The sequence below is a fragment of the Carcharodon carcharias genome, chromosome 34 (assembly GCF_017639515.1).
Source record: "Carcharodon carcharias isolate sCarCar2 chromosome 34, sCarCar2.pri, whole genome shotgun sequence".
In the NCBI taxonomy this organism is placed as follows: domain Eukaryota; kingdom Metazoa; phylum Chordata; class Chondrichthyes; order Lamniformes; family Lamnidae; genus Carcharodon; species Carcharodon carcharias.
Window position 1 is genome coordinate 29,159,455 of NC_054500.1, and position 23,014 is coordinate 29,182,468.

General features: G+C 60.5%; 1 protein-coding gene across 5 annotated transcripts in view; it reads left to right on the forward strand.

The window, feature by feature from the left end:
- LOC121272639 (latent-transforming growth factor beta-binding protein 1-like) overlaps nucleotides 1–23,014 on the forward strand; it is a 754,836-nt gene that overhangs the window by 515,803 nt on the left and 216,019 nt on the right. The window lies entirely within an intron of this gene.

Here is a 23,014-nt window from a genome sequence, read left to right on the forward strand (position 1 = left end):
AGTGTGTGGGTGATGGGCAGTGGGTGATGGGCAGTGTGTGGTGGGTGATGGGCAGTGTGTGGGTGATGGGCAGTGGGTGATGGGCAGTGTGTGGGTGATGGGCAGTGTGTGGTGGGTGATGGGCAGTGTTTGGGTGACGGGCAGTGTGTGGTGGGTGATGGGCAGTGTGTGATGGGCAGTGTGTGGGTGATGGGCAGTGTGTGGGTGATGGGCAGTGTGTGGTGGGTGATGGGCAGTGTTTGGGTGACAGGCAGTGTGTGGTGGGTGATGGGCAATGTGTGGTGGGTGATGGGCAGTGTTTGGGTGATGGGCAGTGTGTGGTGGGTGATGGGCAGTGTGTGGTGGGTGATGGGCAGTGTTTGGGTGATGGGCAGTGTGTGGTGGGTGATGGGCAGTGTGTGGTGGGGGATGGGCAGTGTGTGGGTGATGGGCAGTGTGTGGTGGGTGATGGGCAGTGTGTGGTGGGGGATGGGCAGTGTGTGGGTGATGGGCAGTGAGTGGTGGGTGATGGGCAGTGTGTGGGTGATGGGCAGTGTGTGGGTGATGGGCAGTGTGTGCGTGATGGGCAGTGTGTGGGTGATGGGCAGTGTGTGGTGGGTGATGGGCAGTGCGTGGTGGGTGATGGGCAGTGTGTGGGTGATGGGCAGTGTGTTGGTGATGGGCAGTGTGCGGGTGATGGGCAGTGTGTGGTGGGTTACGGGCAGTGTGTGGGTGATGGGCAGTGTGTGGGTGATGGGCAGTGTGTGAGTGATGGGCAGTGTGTGGGTGATGGTCTGTGTGTGGGTGATGGGCAGTGGGTGATGGGCAGTCTGTGGGTGATGGGCAGTGTGTGGGTGATGGGCAATGTGTGGGTGATGGGCAGTGGGTGATGGGCAGTGTGTGAGTGATGGGCAGTGTGTGGGTGATGGGCAGTGTGTGGGTGATGGGCAGTGTGTGGTGGGTGATGGGCAGTGTTTGGTGGGTGATGGGCAGTGTGTGGGTGCCAGGCAGTGTGTGGGTGATGGGCAGTGGGTGATGGGCAGTATGTGGGTGTTGGGCAGTGTGTGGGTGATGGGCAGTGTGTGGGTGATGGGCAGTGGGTGTTGGGCAGTGTGTGGGTGATGGGCAGTGTGTGTGTGATGGGCAGTGTGTGGGTGATGGGCAGTGTGTGTGTGATGGGCAGTGTGTGGGTGACGGGCAGTGTGTGGTGGGTGATGGGCAGTGTGTGGTGGGTGACGGGCAGTGTGTGGTGGGTGATGGTCAGTGTGTTGGTGATGGGCAGTGTATGGGTGACGGGCAGTGTGTGGTGGGTGATGGGCAGTGTGTGGGTGATGGGCAGTGTGTGGTGGGTGATGGGCAGTGTGTGGGTGATGGGCAGTGTGTGGGTGATGGGCAGTGTATGGGTGACGGGCAGTGTGTGGTGGGTGATGGGCAGTGTGTGGGTGTTGGGCAGTGTGTGGTGGGTGATGGGCAGTGTGTTGCTGATGGGTAGTGTATGGGTGACGGGCAGTGTGTGGGTGATGGGCAGTGGGTGATGGGCAGTGTGTGCGTGATGGGCAGTGTGTGCGTGATGGGCAGTGTGTAGGTAATGGGCAGTGTGTGGTGGGTGATGGGCAGTGTGTGGGTGTTGGGCAGTGTGTGGTGGGTGATGGGCAGTGTGTGGTGGGTGATGGGCAGTGTGTGGGTGATGGGCAGTGTGTGGGTGATGGGCAGTGTGGGTGATGGGCAGTGGGTGATGGGCAGTGTGTGGGTGATGGGCAGTGTGTGGGTGATGGGCAGTGGGTGCGTGATGGGCAGTGTGTGGGTGATGGGCAGTGTGTGGGTGATGGGCAGAGTGTGGGTGATGGTCAGTGTGTGGGTGATGGGCAGTGTGTGGGTGATGGGCAGTGTGTGGTGTGTGAAGGGGAGTGTGTGTGTGATGGGCAGCGTGTGGTGGGCGATGGGCAGTGTGTGGGTGATGGGCAGTGTGTGGGTAATGGGCAGTGTGTGGGTGATGGGCAGTGTGTGGGTGATGGGCAGTGTGTGGTGGGTGATGGGCAGTGTGTGGGTGATGGGCAGTGTGTGGTGTGTGAAGGGGAGTGTGTGGGTGATGGGCAGTTTGTGGGTGATGGGCAGTGTGTGGGTGATGGGCAGTGTGTGGGTGATGGGCAGTATTTGGGCGATGGGCAGTGTGTGGTGGGTGATGGGCAGTGTGTGGTGGGTGATGGGCAGTGTGTGGGTGATGGTCAGTGTGTGGGTGATGGGCAGTGGGTGATGGGCAGTGTGTGGGTGATGGGCAGTGTGTGGGTGATGGTCAGTGTGTGGGTGATGGTCAGTGTGTGGGTGATGGGCAGTGTGTGGGTGATGGGCAGTGTGTGGCTGATGGGCAGTGTGTGGGTGATGGGCAGTGTGTGGGTGATGGGCAGTGGGTGAAGGGCAGTGTGTGGTGGGTGATGGGCAGTGTGTGGGTGATGGGCAGTGTGTGGGTGATGGGCAGTGGGTGATGGGCAGTGTGTGGGTGATGAGCAGTGGGTGATGGGCAGTGTGTGGTGGGTGATGGGCAGTGTGTGGGTGATGGGCAGTGGGTGATGGGCAGTGTGTGGCTGATGGGCAGTGTGTGGTGGGTGATGGGCAGTGTTTGGGTGACGGGCAGTGTGTGGTGGGTGATGGGCAGTTTGTGATGGGCAGTGGGTGGGTGATGGGCAGTGTGTGGGTGATGGGCAGTGTGTGGTGGGTGATGGGCAGTGTTTGGGTGATGGGCAGTGTGTGGTGGGTGATGGGCAGTGTTTGGGTGATGGGCAGTGTGTGGTGGGTGATGGGCAGTGTGTGGTGGGTGATGGGCAGTGGGTGGGTGATGGGCAGTGTGTGGGTGATGGGCAGTGTGTGGTGGGTGATGGGCAGTGTTTGGGTGATGGGCAGTGTGTGGTGGGTGATGGGCAATGTGTGGTGGGTGATGGGCAGTGTTTGGGTGATGGGCAGTGTGTGGTGGGTGATGTGCAGTGTGTGGTGGGTGATGGGCAGTGTTTGGGTGATGGGCAGTGTATGGTGGGTGATGGGCAGTGTGTGGTGGGGGATGGGCAGTGTGTGGGTGATGGGCAGTGTGTGGTGGGTGATGGGCAGTGTGTGGTGGGGGATGGGCAGTGTGTGGGTGATGGGCAGTGTGTGGGTGATGGGCAGTGTGTGGGTGAATGGCAGTGTGTGGTGGGTGATGGGCAGTGTGTGGGTGATGGGCAGTGAGTGGTGGGTGATGGGCAGTGTGTGGGTGATGGGCAGTGTGTGGGTGATGGGCAGTGTGTGCGTGATGGGCAGTGTGTGGGTGATGGGCAGTGTGTGGTGGGTGATGGGCAGTGCGTGGTGGGTGATGGGCAGTGTGTGGGTGATGGGCTGTGTGTGGGGGATGGGCAGTGTGCGGGTGATGGGCAGTGTGTTGTGGGTTACGGGCAGTGTGTGGGTGATGGGCAGTGTGTGGGTGATGGGCAGTGTGTGGGTGATGGGCAGTGTGTGAGTGATGGGCAGTGTGTGGGTGATGGGCTGTGTGTGGGTGATGGGCAGTGGGTGATGGGTGATGGGCAGTGTTTGGGTGACGGGCAGTGTGTGGTGGGTGATGGGCAGTGTGTGATGGGCAGTGTGTGGGTGATGGGCAGTGTGTGGGTGATGGGCAGTGTGTGGTGGGTGATGGGCAGTGTTTGGGTGACAGGCAGTGTGTGGTGGGTGATGGGCAATGTGTGGTGGGTGATGGGCAGTGTTTGGGTGATGGGCAGTGTGTGGTGGGTGATGGGCAGTGTGTGGTGGGTGATGGGCAGTGTGTAGTGGGTGATGGGCAGTGTGTGGTGGGGGATGGGCAGTGTGGGTGATGGGCAGTGTGTGGTGGGTGATGGGCAGTGTGTGGTGGGGGATGGGCAGTGTGTGGGTGATGGGCAGTGTGTGGGTGAATGGCAGTGTGTGGTGGGTGATGGGCAGTGTGTGGGTGATGGGCAGTGTGTGGGTGATGGGCAGTGTGTGGGTGATGGGCAGTGTGTGCGTGATGGGCAGTGTGTGGGTGATGGGCAGTGTGTGGTGGGTGATGGGCAGTGCGTGGTGGGTGATGGGCAGTGTGTGGGTGATGGGCAGTGTGTTGGTGATGGGCAGTGTGCGGGTGATGGGCAGTGTGTGGTGGGTTACGGGCAGTGTGTGGGTGATGGGCAGTGTGTGGGTGATGGGCAGTGTGTGAGTGATGGGCAGTGTGTGGGTGATGGTCTGTGTGTGGGTGATGGGCAGTGGGTGATGGGCAGTCTGTGGGTGATGGGCAGTGTGTGGGTGATGGGCAATGTGTGGGTGATAGGCAGTGGGTGATGGGCAGTGTGTGAGTGATGGGCAGTGTGTGGGTGATGGGCAGTGTGTGGGTGATGGGCAGTGTGTGGTGGGTGATGGGCAGTGTGTGGGTGCCAGGCAGTCTGTGGGTGATGGGCAGTGGGTGATGGGCAGTATGTGGGTGTTGGGCAGTGTGTGGGTGATGGGCAGTGTGTGGGTGATGGGCAGTGGGTGTTGGGCAGTGTGTGGTGGGTGATGGGCAGTGGGTGTTGGGCAGTATGTGGGTGTTGGGCAGTGTGTGGGTGATGGGCAGTGTGTGGGTGATGGGCAGTGTGTGGGTGATGGGCAGTGGGTGGTGGGTGATGGGCAGTGGGTGTTGGGCAGTGTGTGGGTGATGGGCAGTGTGTGTGTGATGGGCAGTGTGAGGGTGATGGGCAGTGTGTGTGTGATGGGCAGTGTGTGGGTGACGGGCAGTGTGTGGTGGGTGATGGGCAGTGTGTGGTGGGTGACGGGCAGTGTGTGGTGGGTGATGGGCAGTGTGTGTGTGATGGGCAGTGTATGGGTGACGGGCAGTGTGTGGTGGGTGATGGGCAGTGTGTGGGTGATGGGCAGTGTGTGGTGGGTGATGGGCAGTGTGTGAGTGATGGGCAGTGTGTGGGTGATGGGCAGTGTATGGGTGACGGGCAGTGTGTGGTGGGTGATGGGCAGTGTGTGGGTGTTGGGCAGTGTGTGGTGGGTGATGGGCAGTGTGTTGGTGATGGGCAGTGTATGGGTGACGGGCAGTGTGTGGTGGGTGATGGGCAGTGGGTGATGGGCAGTGTGTGTGTGATGGGCAGTGTGTGCGTGATGGGCAGTGTGTAGGTAATGGGCAGTGTGTGGTGGGTGATGGGCAGTGTGTGGGTGTTGGGCAGTGTGTGGTGGGTGATGGGCAGTGTGTGGTGGGTGATGGGCAGTGTGTGGGTGATGGGCAGTGTGTGGGTGATGGGCAGTGTGTGGGTGATGGGCAGTGGGTGATGGGCAGTGTGTGGGTGATGGGCAGTGGGTGGGTGATGGGCAGTGGGTGCGTGATGGGCAGTGTGTGGGTGATGGGCAGTGTGTGGGTGATGGGCAGTGTGTGGGTGATGGGCAGTGTGTGGTGTGTGAAGGGGAGTGTGTGTGTGATGGGCAGCGTGTGGTGGGTGATGGGCAGTGTGTGGGTGATGGGCAGTGTGTGGGTGATGGGCAGTGTGTGGGTGATGGGCAATGTGTGGGTGATGGGCAGTGTGTGGTGGGTGATGGGCAGTGTGTGGGTGATGGGCAGTGTGTGGTGTGTGAAGGGGAGTGTGTGGGGGATGGGCAGTCTGTGGGTGATGGGCAGTTTGTGGGTGATGGGCAGTGTGTGGGTGATGGGCAGTGTGTGGGTGATGGGCAGTATTTGGGCGATGGGCAGTGTGTGGTGGGTGATGGGCAGTGTGTGGTGGGTGATGGGCAGTCTGTGGGTGATGGGCAGTGTGTGGTGGGTTATGGGCAGTGTGTGGGTGATGGTCAGTGTGTGGGTGATGGGCAGTGGGTGATGGGCAGTGTGTGGGTGATGGGCAGTGTGTGGGTGATGGGCAGTGTGTGGGTGATGGGCAGTGTGTGGTGGATTATGGTCAGTGTGTGGGTGATGGTCAGTGTGTGGGTGATGGTCAGTGTGTGGGTGATGGGCAGTGTGTGGGTGATGGGCAGTGTGTGGCTGATGGGCAGTGTGTGGGTGATGGGCAGTGTGTGGGTGATGGGCAGTGTGTGGGTGATGGGCAGTGGGTGATGGGCAGTGTGTGGGTGATGGGCAGTGTGTGGGTGATGGGCAGTGTGTGGTGTGTGAAGGGGAGTGTGTGGGTGATGGGCAGTGTGTGGGTGATGGGCAGTGTGTGGGTGATGGGCAGTGTGTGGGCGATGGGCAGTGTGGTGGGTGATGGGCAGTGTGTGGTGGGTGATGGGCAGTGTGTGGGTGATGGGCAGTGTGTGTGGGTGATGCGCAGTGTGTGGTGGGTTTTGGGCAGTGTGTGGGTGATGGGCAGTGGGTGATGGGCAGTGTGTGGGTGATGGGCAGTGTGTGGGTGATGGGCAGTGTGTGGTGGATTATGGGCAGTGTGTGGGTGATGGTCAGTGTGTGGGTGATGGGCAGTGTGTGGGTGATGGGCAGTGTGTGGTTGATGGGCAGTGTGTGGGTGATGGGCAGTGGGTGATGGGCAGTGTGTGGGTGATGGGCAGTGTGTGGTGGGTGACGGGCAGTGTGTGGGTGATGGGCAGTGGGTGATGGGCAGTGTGTGGGTGATGGGCAGTGTGTGGGTGATGGGCAGTGTGTGGATGAAGGGCAGTGGGTGATGGGCAGTGTGTGGGTGATGGGCAGTGTGTGGGTGATGGGCAGTGTGTGGATGATGGGCAGTGGGTGATGGGCAGTGGGTGATGGGCAGTGTGTGGGTGATGGGCAGTGTGTGGCTGATGTTCAGTGTGTGGGTGATGGGCAGTGGGTGATGGGCAGTGGGTGATGGGCAGTGTGTGGGTGATGGGCAGTGTGTGGGTGATGGGCAGTGTGTGGGTGATGGGCAGTGGGTGGTGGGTGATGGGCAGTGTGTGGGTGATGGGCAGTGTGTGGTGTGTGAAGGGGAGTGTGTGGGTGATGGGCAGTGTGTGGGTGATGGGCAGTGTGTGGGTGATGGGCAGTGTGTGGGCGATGGGCAGTGTGTGGTGGGTGATGGGCAGTGTGTGGTGGGTGATGGGCAGTGTGTGGGTGATGGGCAGTGTGTGTGGGTGATGCGCAGTGTGTGGTGGGTTATGGGCAGTGTGTGGGTGATGGTCAGTGTGTGGGTGATGGGCAGTGGGTGATGGGCAGTGTGTGGGTGATGGGCAGTGTGTGGGTGATGGGCAGTGTGTGGTGGATTATGGGCAGTGTTTGGGTGATGGTCAGTGTGTGGGTGATGGTCAGTGTGTGGGTGATGGGCAGTGTGTGGGTGATGGGCAGTGTGTGGGTGATGGGCAGTGGGTGATGGGCAGTGTGTGGGTGATGGGCAGTGTGTGGTGGGTGACGGGCAGTGTGTGGGTGATGGGCAGTGGGTGATGGGCAGTGTGTGGGTGATGGGCAGTGTGTGGGTGATGGGCAGTGTGTGGATGAAGGGCAGTGGGTGATGGGCAGTGTGTGGGTGATGGGCAGTGTGTGGGTGATGGGCAGTGTGTGGGTGATGGGCAGTGGGTGATGGGCAGTGGGTGATGGGCAGACTGTGGGTGATGGGCAGTGTGTGGCTGATGTTCAGTGTGTGGGTGATGGGCAGTGGGTGATGGGCAGTGGGTGATGGGCAGTGTGTGGGTGATGGTCAGTGTGTGGGTGATGGGCAGTGTGTGGGTGATGGGCAGTGTGTGGGTGATGGGCAGTGGGTGATGAGCAGTGTGTGGGTGATGGGCAGTGTGTGGGTGATGAGCAGTGGGTGATGGGCAGTGTGTGGGTGATGGGCAGTGTGTGGGTGATGGGCAGTGTGTGGGTGATGGGCAGTGTGTGGATGATGGGCAGTGGGTGATGGGCAGTGTGTGGGTGATGGGCAGTGTGTGGATGATGGGCAGTGGGTGATGGGCAGTGGGTGATGGGCATTGTGTGGGTGATGGGCAGTGTGTGGCTGATGGTCAGTGTGTGGGTGATGGTCAGTGTGTGGTTGATGGGCAGTGGGTGATGGGCAGTGGGTGATGGGCAGTGTGTGGGTGATGGGCAGTGTGTGCGTGATGGGCAGTGTGTAGGTAATGGGAAGTGTGTGGTGGGTGATGGGCAGTGTGTGGGTGTTGGGCAGTGTGTGGTGGGTGATGGGCAGTGTGTGGTGGGTGATGGGCAGTGTGTGGGTGATGGGCAGTGTGTGGGTGATGGGCAGTGGGTGATGGGCAGTGTGTGGGTGATGGGCAGTGTGTGGGTGATGGGCAGTGGGTGCGTGATGGGCAGTGTGTGGGTGATGGGCAGTGTGTGGGTGATGGGCAGAGTGTGAGTGATGGTCAGTGTGTGGGTGATGGGCAGTGTGTGGGTGATGGGCAGTGTGTGGTGTGTGAAGGGGAGTGTGTGTGTGATGGGCAGCGTGTGGTGGGTGATGGGCAGTGTGTGGGTGATGGGCAGTGTGTGGGTGATGGGCAGTGTGTGGGTGATGGGCAATGTGTGGGTGATGGGCAGTGTATGGTGGGTGATGGGCAGTGTGTGGGTGATGGGCAGTGTGTGGTGTGTGAAGGGGAGTGTGTGGGGGATGGGCAGTGTGTGGGTGATGGGCAGTTTGTGGGTGATGGGCAGTGTGTGGGTGATGGGCAGTGTGTGGGTGATGGGCAGTATTTGGGCGATGGGCAGTGTGTGGTGGGTGATGGGCAGTGTGTGGTGGGTGATGGGCAGTGTGTGGGTGATGGGCAGTGTGTGTGGGTGATGGGCAGTGTGTGGTGGGTGATGGGCAGTGTGTGGGTGATGGTCAGTGTGTGGGTGATGGGCAGTGGGTGATGGGCAGTGTGTGGGTGATGGGCAGTGTGTGGGTGATGGGCAGTGTGTGGTGGATTATGGTCAGTGTGTGGGTGATGGTCAGTGTGTGGGTGATGGTCAGTGTGTGGGTGATGGGCAGTGTGTGGCTGATGGGCAGTGTGTGGGTGATGGGCAGTGTGTGGGTGATGGGCAGTGGGTGGTGGGTGATGGGCAGTGTGTGGTGTGTGAAGGGGAGTGTGTGGGTGATGGGCAGTGTGTGGGTGATGGGCAGTGTGTGGGCGATGGGCAGTGTGTGGGCGATGGGCAGTTTGTGGTGGGTGATGGGCAGTGTGTGGTGGGTGATGGGCAGTGTGTGGGTGATACGCAGTGTGTGGTGGGTTATGGGCAGTGTGTGGGTGATGGTCAGTGTGTGGGTGATTGGCAGTGGGTGGGTGATGGGCAGTGTGTGGCTGATGGGCAGTGTGTGGGTGATGGGCAGTGTGTGGGTGATGGGCAGTGGGTGGTGGGTGATGGGCAGTGTGTGGTGTGTGAAGGGGAGTGTGTGGGTGATGGGCAGTGTGTGGGTGATGGGCAGTGTGTGGGTGATGGGCAGTGTGTGGTGGGTGACGGGCAGTGTGTGGGTGATGGGCAGTGGGTGATGGGCAGTGTGTGGGTGATGGGCAGTGTGTGGGTGATGGGCAGTGTGTGGATGAAGGGCAGTGGGTGATGGGCAGTGTGTGGGTGATGGGCAGTGTGTGGATGATGGGCAGTGTGTGGTTGATGGGCAGTGTGTGGGTGATGGGCAGTGGGTGATGGGCAGTGTGTGGGTGATGGGCAGTGTGTGGTGGGTGACGGGCAGTGTGTGGGTGATGGGCAGTGGGTGATGGGCAGTGTGTGGGTGATGGGCAGTGTGTGGGTGATGGGCAGTGGGTGCGTGATGGGCAGTGTGTGGGTGATGGGCAGTGTGTGGGTGATGGGCAGAGTGTGAGTGATGGTCAGTGTGTGGGTGATGGGCAGTGTGTGGGTGATGGGCAGTGTGTGGGTGATGGGCAGTGTGTGGGTGATGGGCTGTGGGTGATGGGCAGTGTGTGGGTGATGGGCAGTGTGTGGGTGATGGGCAGTGGGTGCGTGATGGGCAGTGTGTGGGTGATGGGCAGTGTGTGGGTGATGGGCAGAGTGTGAGTGATGGTCAGTGTGTGGGTGATGGGCAGTGTGTGGGTGATGGGCAGTGTGTGGTGTGTGAAGGGGAGTGTGTGTGTGATGGGCAGCGTGTGGTGGGTGATGGGCAGTGTGTGGGTGATGGGCAGTGTGTGGGTGATGGGCAGTGTGTGGGTGATGGGCAATGTGTGGGTGATGGGCAGTGTATGGTGGGTGATGGGCAGTGTGTGGGTGATGGGCAGTGTGTGGTGTGTGAAGGGGAGTGTGTGGGGGATGGGCAGTGTGTGGGTGATGGGCAGTGTGTGGGTGATGGGCAGTGTGTGGGTGATGGGCAGTATTTGGGCGATGGGCAGTGTGTGGTGGGTGATGGGCAGTGTGTGGTGGGTGATGGGCAGTGTGTGGGTGATGGGCAGTGTGTGTGGGTGATGGGCAGTGTGTGGTGGGTGATGGTCAGTGTGTGGGTGATGGTCAGTGTGTGGGTGATGGGCAGTGGGTGATGGGCAGTGTGTGGGTGATGGGCAGTGTGTGGTGGATTATGGTCAGTGTGTGGGTGATGGTCAGTGTGTGGGTGATGGTCAGTGTGTGGGTGATGGGCAGTGTGTGGGTGATGGGCAGTGTGTGGGTGATGGGCAGTGTGTGGGTGATGGGCAGTGGGTGGTGGGTGATGGGCAGTGTGTGGTGTGTGAAGGGGAGTGTGTGGGTGATGGGCAGTGTGTGGTTGATGGGCAGTGTGTGGGTGATGGGCAGTGTGTGGGCGATGGGCAGTGTGTGGTGGGTGATGGGCAGTGTGTGGTGGGTGATGGGCAGTGTGTGGGTGATGGGCAGTGTGTGTGGGTGATGCGCAGTGTGTGGTGGGTTATGGGCAGTGTGTGGGTGATGGTCAGTGTGTGGGTGATGGGCAGTGGGTGATGGGCAGTGTGTGGGTGATGGGCAGTGTGTGGGTGATGGGCAGTGTGTGGTGGATTATGGGCAGTGTGTGGGTGATGGTCAGTGTGTGGGTGATGGGCAGTGTGTGGGTGATGGGCAGTGTGTGGTTGATGGGCAGTGTGTGGGTGATGGGCAGTGGGTGATGGGCAGTGTGTGGGTGATGGGCAGTGTGTGGTGGGTGACGGGCAGTGTGTGGGTGATGGGCAGTGGGTGATGGGCAGTGTGTGGGTGATGGGCAGTGTGTGGGTGATGGGCAGTGGGTGATGGGCAGTGTGTGGGTGATGGGCAGTGTGTGGGTGATGGGCAGTGTGTGGATGATGGGCAGTGGGTGATGGGCAGTGGGTGATGGGCAGTGTGTGGCTGATGGGCAGTGTGTGGCTGATGTTCAGTGTGTGGGTGATGGGCAGTGGGTGATGGGCAGTGGGTGATGGGCAGTGTGTGGGTGATGGTCAGTGTGTGGGTGATGGGCAGTGTGTGGGTGATGGGCAGTGTGTGGGTGATGGGCAGTGTGTGGGTGATGGGCAGTGGGTGGTGGGTGATGGGCAGTGTGTGGGTGATGGGCAGTGTGTGGTGTGTGAAGGGGAGTGTGTGGGTGATGGGCAGTGTGTGGGTGATGGGCAGTGTGTGGGTGATGGGCAGTGTGTGGGCGATGGGCAGTGTGTGGGCGATGGGCAGTGTGTGGTGGGCGATGGGCAGTGTGTGGTGGGTGATGGGCAGTGTGTGGGCGATGGGCAGTGTGTGGTGGGCGATGGGCAGTGTGTGGTGGGTGATGGGCAGTGTGTGGGTGATGGGCAGTGTGTGTGGGTGATGCGCAGTGTGTGGTGGGTTATGGGCAGTGTGTGGGTGATGGGCAGTGTGTGGGTGATGGGCAGTGGGTGATGGGCAGTGGGTGGGTGATGGGCAGTGTGTGGGTGATGGGCAGTGTGTGGTGGATTATGGGCAGTGTGTGGGTGATGGTCAGTGTGTGGGTGATGGTCAGTGTGTGGGTGATGGGCAGTGTGTGGGTGATGGGCAGTGTGTGGGTGATGGGCAGTGTGTGGGTGATGGGCAGTGGGTGATGGGCAGTGTGTGGGTGATGGGCAGTGTGTGGTGGGTGACGGGCAGTGTGTGGGTGATGGGCAGTGGGTGATGGGCAGTGTGTGGGTGATGGGCAGTGTGTGGGTGATGGGCAGTGTGTGGATGAAGGGCAGTGGGTGATGGGCAGTGTGTGGGTGATGGGCAGTGTGTGGGTGATGGGCAGTGTGTGGATGATGGGCAGTGGGTGATGGGCAGTGGGTGATGGGCAGTGTGTGGGTGATGGGCAGTGTGTGGGTGATGGGCTGTGGGTGATGGGCAGTGTGTGGGTGATGGGCAGTGTGTGGGTGATGGGCAGTGGGTGCGTGATGGGCAGTGTGTGGGTGATGGGCAGTGTGTGGGTGATGGGCAGAGTGTGAGTGATGGTCAGTGTGTGGGTGATGGGCAGTGTGTGGGTGATGGGCAGTGTGTGGTGTGTGAAGGGGAGTGTGTGTGTGATGGGCAGCGTGTGGTGGGTGATGGGCAGTGTGTGGGTGATGGGCAGTGTGTGGGTGATGGGCAGTGTGTGGGTGATGGGCAATGTGTGGGTGATGGGCAGTGTATGGTGGGTGATGGGCAGTGTGTGGGTGATGGGCAGTGTGTGGTGTGTGAAGGGGAGTGTGTGGGGGATGGGCAGTGTGTGGGTGATGGGCAGTGTGTGGGTGATGGGCAGTGTGTGGGTGATGGGCAGTGTGTGGGTGATGGGCAGTATTTGGGCGATGGGCAGTGTGTGGTGGGTGATGGGCAGTGTGTGGTGGGTGATGGGCAGTGTGTGGGTGATGGGCAGTGTGTGTGGGTGATGGGCAGTGTGTGGTGGGTGATGGTCAGTGTGTGGGTGATGGTCAGTGTGTGGGTGATGGGCAGTGGGTGATGGGCAGTGTGTGGGTGATGGGCAGTGTGTGGTGGATTATGGTCAGTGTGTGGGTGATGGTCAGTGTGTGGGTGATGGTCAGTGTGTGGGTGATGGGCAGTGTGTGGGTGATGGGCAGTGTGTGGCTGATGGGCAGTGTGTGGGTGATGGGCAGTGTGTGGGTGATGGGCAGTGTGTGGGTGATGGGCAGTGGGTGGTGGGTGATGGGCAGTGTGTGGTGTGTGAAGGGGAGTGTGTGGGTGATGGGCAGTGTGTGGGTGATGGGCAGTGTGTGGGTGATGGGCAGTGTGTGGGCGATGGGCAGTGTGTGGTGGGTGATGGGCAGTGTGTGGTGGGTGATGGGCAGTGTGTGGGTGATGGGCAGTGTGTGTGGGTGATGCGCAGTGTGTGGTGGGTTATGGGCAGTGTGTGGGTGATGGTCAGTGTGTGGGTGATGGGCAGTGGGTGATGGGCAGTGTGTGGGTGATGGGCAGTGTGTGGGTGATGGGCAGTGTGTGGGTGATGGTCAGTGTGTGGGTGATGGTCAGTGTGTGGGTGATGGGCAGTGTGTGGGTGATGGGCAGTGTGTGGTTGATGGGCAGTGTGTGGGTGATGGGCAGTGGGTGATGGGCAGTGTGTGGGTGATGGGCAGTGTGTGGTGGGTGACGGGCAGTGTGTGGGTGATGGGCAGTGGGTGATGGGCAGTGTGTGGGTGATGGGCAGTGTGTGGGTGATGGGCAGTGTGTGGATGAAGGGCAGTGGGTGATGGGCAGTGTGTGGGTGATGGGCAGTGTGTGGGTGATGGGCAGTGTGTGGATGATGGACAGTGGGTGATGGGCAGTGGGTGATGGGCAGTGTGTGGCTGATGGGCAGTGTGTGGCTGATGTTCAGTGTGTGGGTGATGGGCAGTGGGTGATGGGCAGTGGGTGATGGGCAGTGTGTGGGTGATGGTCAGTGTGTGGGTGATGGGCAGTGTGTGGGTGATGGGCAGTGTGTGGGTGATGGGCAGTGGGTGGTGGGTGATGGGCAGTGTGTGGGTGATGGGCAGTGTGTGGTGTGTGAAGGGGAGTGTGTGGGTGATGGGCAGTGTGTGGGTGATGGGCAGTGTGTGGGTGATGGGCAGTGTGTGGGCGATGGGCAGTGTGTGGTGGGTGATGGGCAGTGTGTGGTGGGTGATGGGCAGTGTGTGGGTGATGGGCAGTGTGTGTGGGTGATGCGCAGTGTGTGGTGGGTTATGGGCAGTGTGTGGGTGATGGGCAGTGTGTGGGTGATGGGCAGTGTGTGGTGGATTATGGGCAGTGTGTGGGTGATGGTCAGTGTGTGGGTGATGGTCAGTGTGTGGGTGATGGGCAGTGTGTGGGTGATGGGCAGTGTGTGGTTGATGGGCAGTGTGTGGGTGATGGGCAGTGGGTGATGGGCAGTGTGTGGGTGATGGGCAGTGTGTGGTGGGTGACGGGCAGTGTGTGGGTGATGGGCAGTGGGTGATGGCAGTGTGTGGGTGATGGGCAGTGTGTGGGTGATGGGCAGTGTGTGGATGAAGGGCAGTGGGTGATGGGCAGTGTGTGGGTGATGGGCAGTGTGTGGGTGATGGGCAGTGTGTGGATGATGGGCAGTGGGTGATGGGCAGTGGGTGATGGGCCGTGTGTGGGTGATGGGCAGTGTGTGGCTGATGTTCAGTGTGTGGGTGATGGGCAGTGGGTGATGGGCAGTGGGTGATGGGCAGTGTGTGGGTGATGGTCAGTGTGTGGGTGATGGGCAGTGTGTGGGTGATGGGCAGTGGGTGATGAGCAGTGTGTGGGTGATGAGCAGTGTGTGGGTGATGGGCAGTGGGTGATGGGCAGTGGGTGATGGGCAGTGTGTGGGTGATGGGCAGTGTGTGGGTGATGGGCAGTGTGTGGGTGATGGGCAGTGTGTGGATGATGGGCAGTGGGTGATGGGCAGTGTGTGGGTGATGGGCAGTGTGTGGATGATGGGCAGTGGGTGATGGGCAGTTGGTGATGGGCATTGTGTGGGTGATGGGCAGTGTGTGGCTGATGGTCAGTGTGTGGGTGATGGTCAGTGTGTGGGTGATGGGCATTGGGTGATGGGCAGTGGGTGATGGGCAGTGTGTGGGTGATGGTCAGTGTGTGGGTGATGGGCAGTGTGTGGGTGATGGGCAGTGTGTGGGTGATGGGCAGTGGGTGATGGGCAGTGTGTGGGTGATGGGCAGTGTGTGGGTGATGGGCATGGTGTGGTGGGTGACAGGCAGTGTATGGGTGACGGGCAGTGTGTGGGTGATGGGCAGTGGGTGATGGGCAGTGTGTGCGTGATGGGCAGTGTGTGGGTGATGGGCAGTGTGTGGGTGATGGGCAGTGGGTGATGGGCAGTGGGTGAAGGGCAGTGTGTGGGTGATGGGCAGTGGGCGATGGGCAGTGGGTGATGGGCATTGTGTGGATGATGGGCAGTGGGTGATGGGCAGTGCCTGGGTGATGGGCAGTGTGTGGGTGTTGGGCAGTGGGTGATGGGCAGTGTGTGGGTGATGGTCAGTGGGTGATGGGCAGTGTGTGGGTGATGGGCAGTGTGTGGGTGATAGTCAGTGGGTGATGGGCAGTGTGTGGGTGATGGGCAGTGTGTGGTGGGTCATGGGCAGTGGGTGACGGGCAGTATGTGGGTGATTGGCAGTGTGTGGGTGACGGGCAGTGTGTGGGTGATGGGCAGTGTGTGGGTGATGGGCAGTGTGTGGGTGATGGGCAGTGGGTGATGGGCAGTGTGTGGGTGATGGGCAGTGTGTGGTGGGTGATGGGCAGTGTGTGGGTGATGGGCTGTGTGTGGGTGATGGACAGTGTGGTGGGTGATGGGCAGTGTCGTGGGTGATGGGCAGTGTGTGGGTGATGGGCAGTGTGTGAGTGATGGGCAGTCTGTGGGTGATGGGCATTGTGTGGGTGATGGGCAGTGTGGTGGGTGATGGGGAGTGTGTGGGTGATGGGCAGTGTGTGAGTGATGGGCAGTGTGGTGGGTAACGGGCAGTGTGTGGTGGGTTATGGGCATTGTGTGGGTGATGGGCAGTGTGGGTGATGGGCAGTGGGTGATGGGCGGAGTGTGGGTGATGGGCAGTGTGTGGGTGAAGGGCAGTGTGTGTGATGGGCAGTGTGGTGGGTGACGGGCAGTGTGTGGGTGATGGGCATTGTGTGGGTGATGGGCAGTGGGTGATGGGCAGTGTGTGGGTGACGGGCAGTGTGTGGGTGACGGGTAGTGTGTTGGTGACGGGCAGTGTGTGGTTGACGGGCAGTGTGTGGGTGATGGGCAGTGGGTGATGGGTAGTGTGTAGGTGATGGGCATTGTGTGGTGGGTCATGGGCATTGTGTGGGTGATGGGCAGTGTGTGTTGGATGATGGGCAGTGTGTGGTGGGTGATGGGCGGTGTGTGGGTGACGGGCAGGGAGTGGTTGACGGGCAGTGAGTGGTTGACGGGCAGTGAGTGGTTGACGGGCAGTGTGTAGTTGACGGGCAGTGTGTGGGTGATGGGCAGTGGGTGATGGGCAGTGGGTGATGGGGTGTGTGGGTGATGGGCAGTGTGTGGGTGATGGGCAGTGTGTGGGTGATGGGCATTGTGTGGGTGATGGGCATTGTGTGGGTGATGGGCAGTGTGTGGGTGATGGGCAGTGTGTGGGTGATGGCCAGTGTGTGGATGATGGGCAGTGTGTGAGTGATGGGCAGTGTGTGGGTAATGGGCAGTGTGTGGGTGATGGGCAGTGTGTGAGTGATGGGCAGTGTGTGGGTGATGGGCAGTGGGTGATGGGCAGTGTGTCAGTGATGGGCAGTGTGTGGTGGGTGATGGGCATTGTGTGGTGGGTGATGAGCATTGTGTGGGTGATGGGCATTGTGTGGGTGATGGACAGTGTGTGGATGATGGGCAGTGTGTGAGTGATGGGCAGTGTGTCAGTGATGGGCAGTGTGTGGTGGGTGATGGGCAGTGTGTGGGTGATGGGCAGTGTGTGAGTGATGGGCAGTGTGGTGGGTGACGGGCAGTGTGTGGTGGGTTATGGGCAGTGTGTGGGTGATGGGCAGTGTGTGGGTGATGGGCAGTGTGTGGGTGATGGGTAGTGGGTGATGGGCAGAGTGTGGGTATTGGGCAGTGTGTAGGTGATGGGCAGTGTCTGGGAGATGGGCAGTGTGTCGGTGATGGGCAGTGTGTGGTGGGTGATGGGCAGTGTGTGGGTGATGGGCAGTGTGTGGTGGGTGATGGGCAGTGTGTGGGTGATGGGCAGTGTGTGGTGGGTGATGGGCAGTGTGTGGGTGATGGGCAGTGGGTGATGGGCAGTGTGTGGTGGGTGATGGGCAGTGTGTGGGTGATGGGCTTTGGGTGATGGGCAGTGTGTGGGTGATGGGCAGTGGGTGATGGGCAGTGGGTGATGGGCAGTGTGTGGTGGGTGATGGGCAGTGGGTGATGGGCACTGTGTGGGTGATGGGTCGTGTGTGGGTGATGGGCCGTGTGTGGGTGATGGGCATTTTGTGGGTGATGGGAAGTGTGTGGTGGGTGATGGGCAGTGTGTGGTGGGTGATGGGCAGTGTGTGGATGATGGGCAGTGTGTGGGTGATGGACAGTGTGTGGTGGGTGATGGGCAGTGTGTGGGTGATGGGCAGTGGGTGATGGGCAGTGTGTGGGTGATGGGGAGTGTGTGGGTGATGGGCAGTGTGTGGATGATGGACAGTGTGTGTGTGATGGGCAGTGTGGGGTGGGTGATGGGCAGTGTGTGGGTGATTGGCAGTGTGTGGGTGATGGGCAGTGTGTGGTGGGTGATGGGCAGTGTGTGGGTGATAGGCAGTGTGTTGGTGATGGGCAGTGTGTGGTGGGTGATGGGCAGTGTGTGGGTGATGGGCAGTGTGTGGTGGGTGATGGGCAGTGTGTGGGTGATGGGCAGTGTGTTGGTGATGGGCAGTGTGTGGTGGGTGATGGGCAGTGTGTGGGTGATGGGCAGTGTGTGGTGGGTGATGGGCAGTGTGTGGGTGATGGGCTGTGGGTGATGGGCAGTGTGTGGGTGATGGGCAGTGTGTGGGTGATGGGCAGTGTGTGGATGATGGGCAGTGTGTGTGTGATGGGCAGTGTGGGGTGGGTGATGGGCAGTGTGTGGGTGATTGGCAGTGTGTGGGTGATGGGCAGTGTGTGGTGGGTGATGGGCAGTGTGTTGGTGATGGGCAGTGTGTGGTGGGTGATGGGCAGTGTGTGGTGGGTGATGGGCAGTGTGTGGGTGATGGGCAGTGTGTGGGTGATGGCAGTGTGTGGTGGGTGATGGGCAGTGGGTGGAGGGTGATGGGCAGTGTTTGGGTGATGGGCAGTGTGTGGGTGATGGGCAGTGTGTGGGTGATGGGCAGTGTGTGGTGGGTGATGGGCAGTGTGTGGTGGGTGATGGGCAGTGTGTGGGTGATGGGCAGTGTGTGGGTGATGGGCAGTGGTTGATGGGCAGTGTGTGGGTGATGGGCAGTGTGTGTTGGGTGACCGGCAGTGTGTGGGTGATGGGCAGAGTGTGGATGATGGGCAGTGTGTGGGTGATGGGCAGTGTGTGGTGGGTGACGGACAGTGTGTGGTGGGTGACAGGCAGTATGTGGGTGATGGGCAGTGTGTGGCTGACGGGCAGTGTGTGGTGGGTGATGGGCAGTGTGTGGGTAATGGGCAGTGTGTGGGTGATGGGCAGTGTGTGAGTGATGGGCAGTGTGTGGGTAATGGGCAGTGTGTGGGTGATGGGCAGTGGGTGATGGGCAGTGTGTCAGTGATGGGCAGTGTGTGGTGGGTGATGGGCATTGTGTGGTGGGTGATGAGCATTGTGTGGGTGATGGGCATTGTGTGGGTGATGGACAGTGTGTGGATGATGGGCAGTGTGTGAGTGATGGGCAGTGTGTCAGTGATGGGCAGTGTGTGGTGGGTGATGGGCAGTGTGTGGGTGATGGGCAGTGTGTGAGTGATGGGCAGTGTGGTGGGTGACGGGCAGTGTGTGGTGGGTTATGGGCAGTGTGTGGGTGATGGGCAGTGTGTGGGTGATGGGCATTGTGTGGGTGATGGGTAGTGGGTGATGGGCAGAGTGTGGGTATTGGGCAGTGTGTAGGTGATGGGCAGTGTCTGGGAGATGGGCAGTGTGTCGGTGATGGGCAGTGTGTGGTGGGTGATGGGCAGTGTGTGGGTGATGGGCAGTGTGTGGTGGGTGATGGGCAGTGTGTGGGTGATGGGCAGTGTGTGGTGGGTGTTGGGCAGTGTGTGGGTGATGGGCAGTGGGTGATGGGCAGTGTGTGGTGGGTGATGGGCAGTGTGTGGGTGATGGGCTTTGGGTGATGGGCAGTGTGTGGGTGATGGGCAGTGGGTGATGGGCAGTGTGTGGTGGGTGATGGGCAGTGGGTGATGGGCACTGTGTGGGTGATGGGTCGTGTGTGGGTGATGGGCCGTGTGTGGGTGATGGGCATTTTGTGGGTGATGGGAAGTGTGTGGTGGGTGATGGGCAGTGTGTGGTGGGTGATGGGCAGTGTGTGGATGATGGGCAGTGTGTGGGTGATGGACAGTGTGTGGTGGGTGATGGGCAGTGTGTGGGTGATGGGCAGTGGGTGATGGGCAGTGTGTGGGTGATGGGGAGTGTGTGGGTGATGGGCAGTGTGTGGATGATGGACAGTGTGTGTGTGATGGGCAGTGTGGGGTGGGTGATGGGCAGTGTGTGGGTGATTGGCAGTGTGTGGGTGATGGGCAGTGTGTGGTGGGTGATGGGCAGTGTGTGGGTGATAGGCAGTGTGTTGGTGATGGGCAGTGTGTGGTGGGTGATGGGCAGTGTGTGGGTGATGGGCAGTGTGTGGTGGGTGATGGGCAGTGTGTGGGTGATGGGCAGTGTGTTGGTGATGGGCAGTGTGTGGTGGGTGATGGGCAGTGTGTGGGTGATGGGCAGTGTGTGGTGGGTGATGGGCAGTGTGTGGGTGATGGGCAGTGGGTGATGGGCAGTGTGTGGTGGATGGGCAGTGTGTGGGTGATGGGCAGTGTGTGGATGATGGGCAGTGTGTGTGTGATGGGCAGTGTGGGGTGGGTGATGGGCAGTGTGTGGGTGATTGGCAGTGTGTGGGTGATGGGCAGTGTGTGGTGGTGATGGGCAGTGTGTGAGTGATGGGCAGTGTGTGGGTGATGGGCAGTGTGTGGGTGATGGGCAGTGTGTGGTGGGTGATGGGCAGTGTTTGGTGGGTGATGGGCATTGTGTGGGTGCCAGGCAGTGTGTGGGTGATGGGCAGTGGGTGATGGGCAGTATGTGGGTGTTGGGCAGTGTGTGGGTGATGGGCAGTGTGTGGGTGATGGGCAGTGGGTGTTGGGCAGTGTGTGGGTGATGGGCTGTGTGTGTGTGATGGGCAGTGTGTGGGTGATGGGCAGTGTGTGTGTGATGGGCAGTGTGTGGGTGACGGGCAGTGTGTGGTGGGTGATGGGCAGTGTGTGGTGGGTGACGGGCAGTGTGTGGTGGGTGATGGTCAGTGTGTTGGTGATGGGCAGTGTATGGGTGACGGGCAGTGTGTGGTGGGTGATGGGCAGTGTGTGGGTGATGGGCAGTGTGTGGTGGGTGATGGGCAGTGTGTGGGTGATGGCAGTGTGTGGGTGATGGGCAGTGTGTGTGGGTGATGGGCAGTGTGTGTGGGCGACGGGCAGTGTGTGGGTGATGGTCAGTGTGTGGTGGGTGACGGGCAGTGTGTGGGTGATGGGCAGTGGGTGATGGGCAGAGTGTGGGTGATGGGCAGTGTATGGGTGATGGGCAGTGTGTGAGTGATGGGCAGTGTGTGTTGGGTGACCGGCAGTGTGTGGGTGATGGGCAGAGTGTGGATGATGGGCAGTGTGTGGGTGATGGGCAGTGTGTGGTGGGTGACGGACAGTGTGTGGTGGGTGACGGGCAGTTTGTGGTGGGTGATGGGCAGTGTGTGGGTGATGGGCAGTGTGCGGGTGATGGGCAGTGTGCGGTGGGTGATGGACAGTGTGTGGTGGGTGACCGGCAGTGTGTGGGTGATGGGCAGAGTGTGGATGATGGGCAGTGTGTGGGTGATGGACAGTGTGTGGTGGGTGACAGGCAGTGTGTGGGTGATGGGCAGTGTGTGGCTGACGGGCAGTGTGTGGTGGGTGATGGGCAGTGTGTGGGTGATGGGCAGTGTGTGGTGGGTGATGGGCAGTGGGTGGAGGGTGATGGGCAGTGTTTGGGTGATGAGCAGTGTTTGGGTGATGGGCAGTGTGTGGGTGATGGGCAGTGTGTCGGTGATGGGCAGTGTGTGGTGGGTGATGGGCAGTGTGTGGGTGATGGGCAGTGTGTGGGTGATGGGCAGTGGTTGATGGGCAGTGTGTGGGTGATGGGCAGTGTGTGGGTGATGGGCAGTGTGTTTTGGGTGACCGGCAGTGTGTGGGTGATGGGCAGAGTGTGGATGATGGGCAGTGTGTGGGTGATGGGCAGTATGTGGTGTGAGACGGACAGTGTGTGGTGGGTGACAGGCAGTGTGTGTGTGATGGGCAGTGTGGGGTGGGTGATGGGCAGTGTGTGGGTGATTGGCAGTGTGTGGGTGATGGGCAGTGTGTGGTGGGTGATGGGCAGTGTGTGGTGGGTGATGGGCAGTGTGTGGGTGATGGGCAGTGTGTTGGTGATGGGCAGTGTGTGGTGGGTGATGGGCAGTGTGTGGGTGATGGGCAGTGTGTGGTGGGTGATGGGCAGTGTGTGGGTGATGGGCAGTGGGTGATGGGCAGTGTGTGGGTGATGGGCAGTGTGTGGGTGATGGGCAGTGTGTGGATGATGGGCAGTGTGTGTGTGATGGGCAGTGTGGGGTGGGTGATGGGCAGTGTGTGGGTGATTGGCAGTGTGTGGGTGATGGGCAGTGTGTGGTGGGTGATGGGCAGTGTGTGGGTGATGGGCAGTGTGTGGGTGATGGGCAGTGTGTGGTGGGTGATGGGCAGTGTGTGGTGGGTGATGGGCAGTGTGTGGGTGATGGGCAGTGTGTGGGTGATGGGCAGTGTGTGGTGGGTGATGGGCAGTGGGTGGAGGGTGATGGGCAGTGTTTGGGTGATGAGCAGTGTTTGGGTGATGGGCAGTGTGTGGGTGATGGGCAGTGTGTCGGTGATGGGCAGTGTGTGGTGGGTGATGGGCAGTGTGTGGGTGATGGGCAGTGTGTGGGTGATGGGCAGTGGTTGATGGGCAGTGTGTGGGTGATGGGCAGTGTGTGTTGGGTGACCGGCAGTGTGTGGGTGATGGGCAGAGTGTGGATGATGGGCAGTGTGTGGGTGATGGGCAGTGTGTGGTGGGTGACGGACAGTGTGTGGTGGGTGACAGGCAGTATGTGGTGATGGGCAGTGTGTGGCTGACGGGCAGTGTGTGGTGGGTGATGGGCAGTGTGTGGGTGATGGGCAGTGTGTGTAGGGTGATGGGCAGTGTGTGTGGGCGACGGGCAGTGTGTGGGTGATGGTCAGTGTGTGGTGGGTGACGGGCAGTGTGTGGGTGATGGGCAGTGGGTGATGGGCAGAGTGTGGGTGATGGGCAGTGTATGGGTGATGGGCAGTGTTGTGAGTGATGGGCAGTGTTGTGTTGGGTGACCGGCAGTGTGTGGGTGATGGGGCAAGAGTGTTGGAGATGGGCAGTGTGTGGTGGGTGATGGGCAGTGTGTGGTGGGTGATGGGCAGTGTGGTGGGTGATGGGCAGTGTGTGGTTGATGGGCAGTGTGTGGGTGATGGGCAGTGGGTGATGGGCAGTGTGTGGGTGATGGGCAGTGTGTGGTGGGTGATGGGCAGTGTGTGGTGGGTGATGGGCAGTGTGTGGTGGGTGATGGGCAGTGTGTGGGTGATGGGCAGTGTGTGTGGTGGGTGATGTGGTAGTGGTGTGTGTGGGTGATGGGCAGTGTGTGTGTGGGTGATGGCAGTGTGTGGTGGGTGATGGGCAGTGTGTGGGTGATGGGCAGTGTGTGGTGGGTGATGGGCAGTGTGTGGGTGATGGGCAGTGTGTGGGTGATGGGCAGTGTGTGTGGGTGATGGGCAGTGTGTGGTGGGTGATGGGCAGTGTGTGGGTGATGGGCAGTGTGTGGTGGGTGATGGGCAGTGTGTGGGGTGATGGGCAGTGTGTGGTGGGTGGGGATGGCAGTGTGTGGGTGATGGGCAGTGGGTGATGGGCAGTGTGTGGTGGGTGATGGGCAGTGTGTGGTGGGTGATGGGCGGTGTGTGGGTGACGGGCAGGGAGTGGTGACGGGCAGTGAGTGGTGACGGGACGTGAGTGGTTGACGGGCAGTGTGTAGTTGACGGGCAGTGTGTGGGTGTGGGCAGTGGGTGATGGGCAGTCCGGTGTGGGGTGTGTGGGTGATGGGCAGAGTGTGGGTGATGGGCAGTGTGTG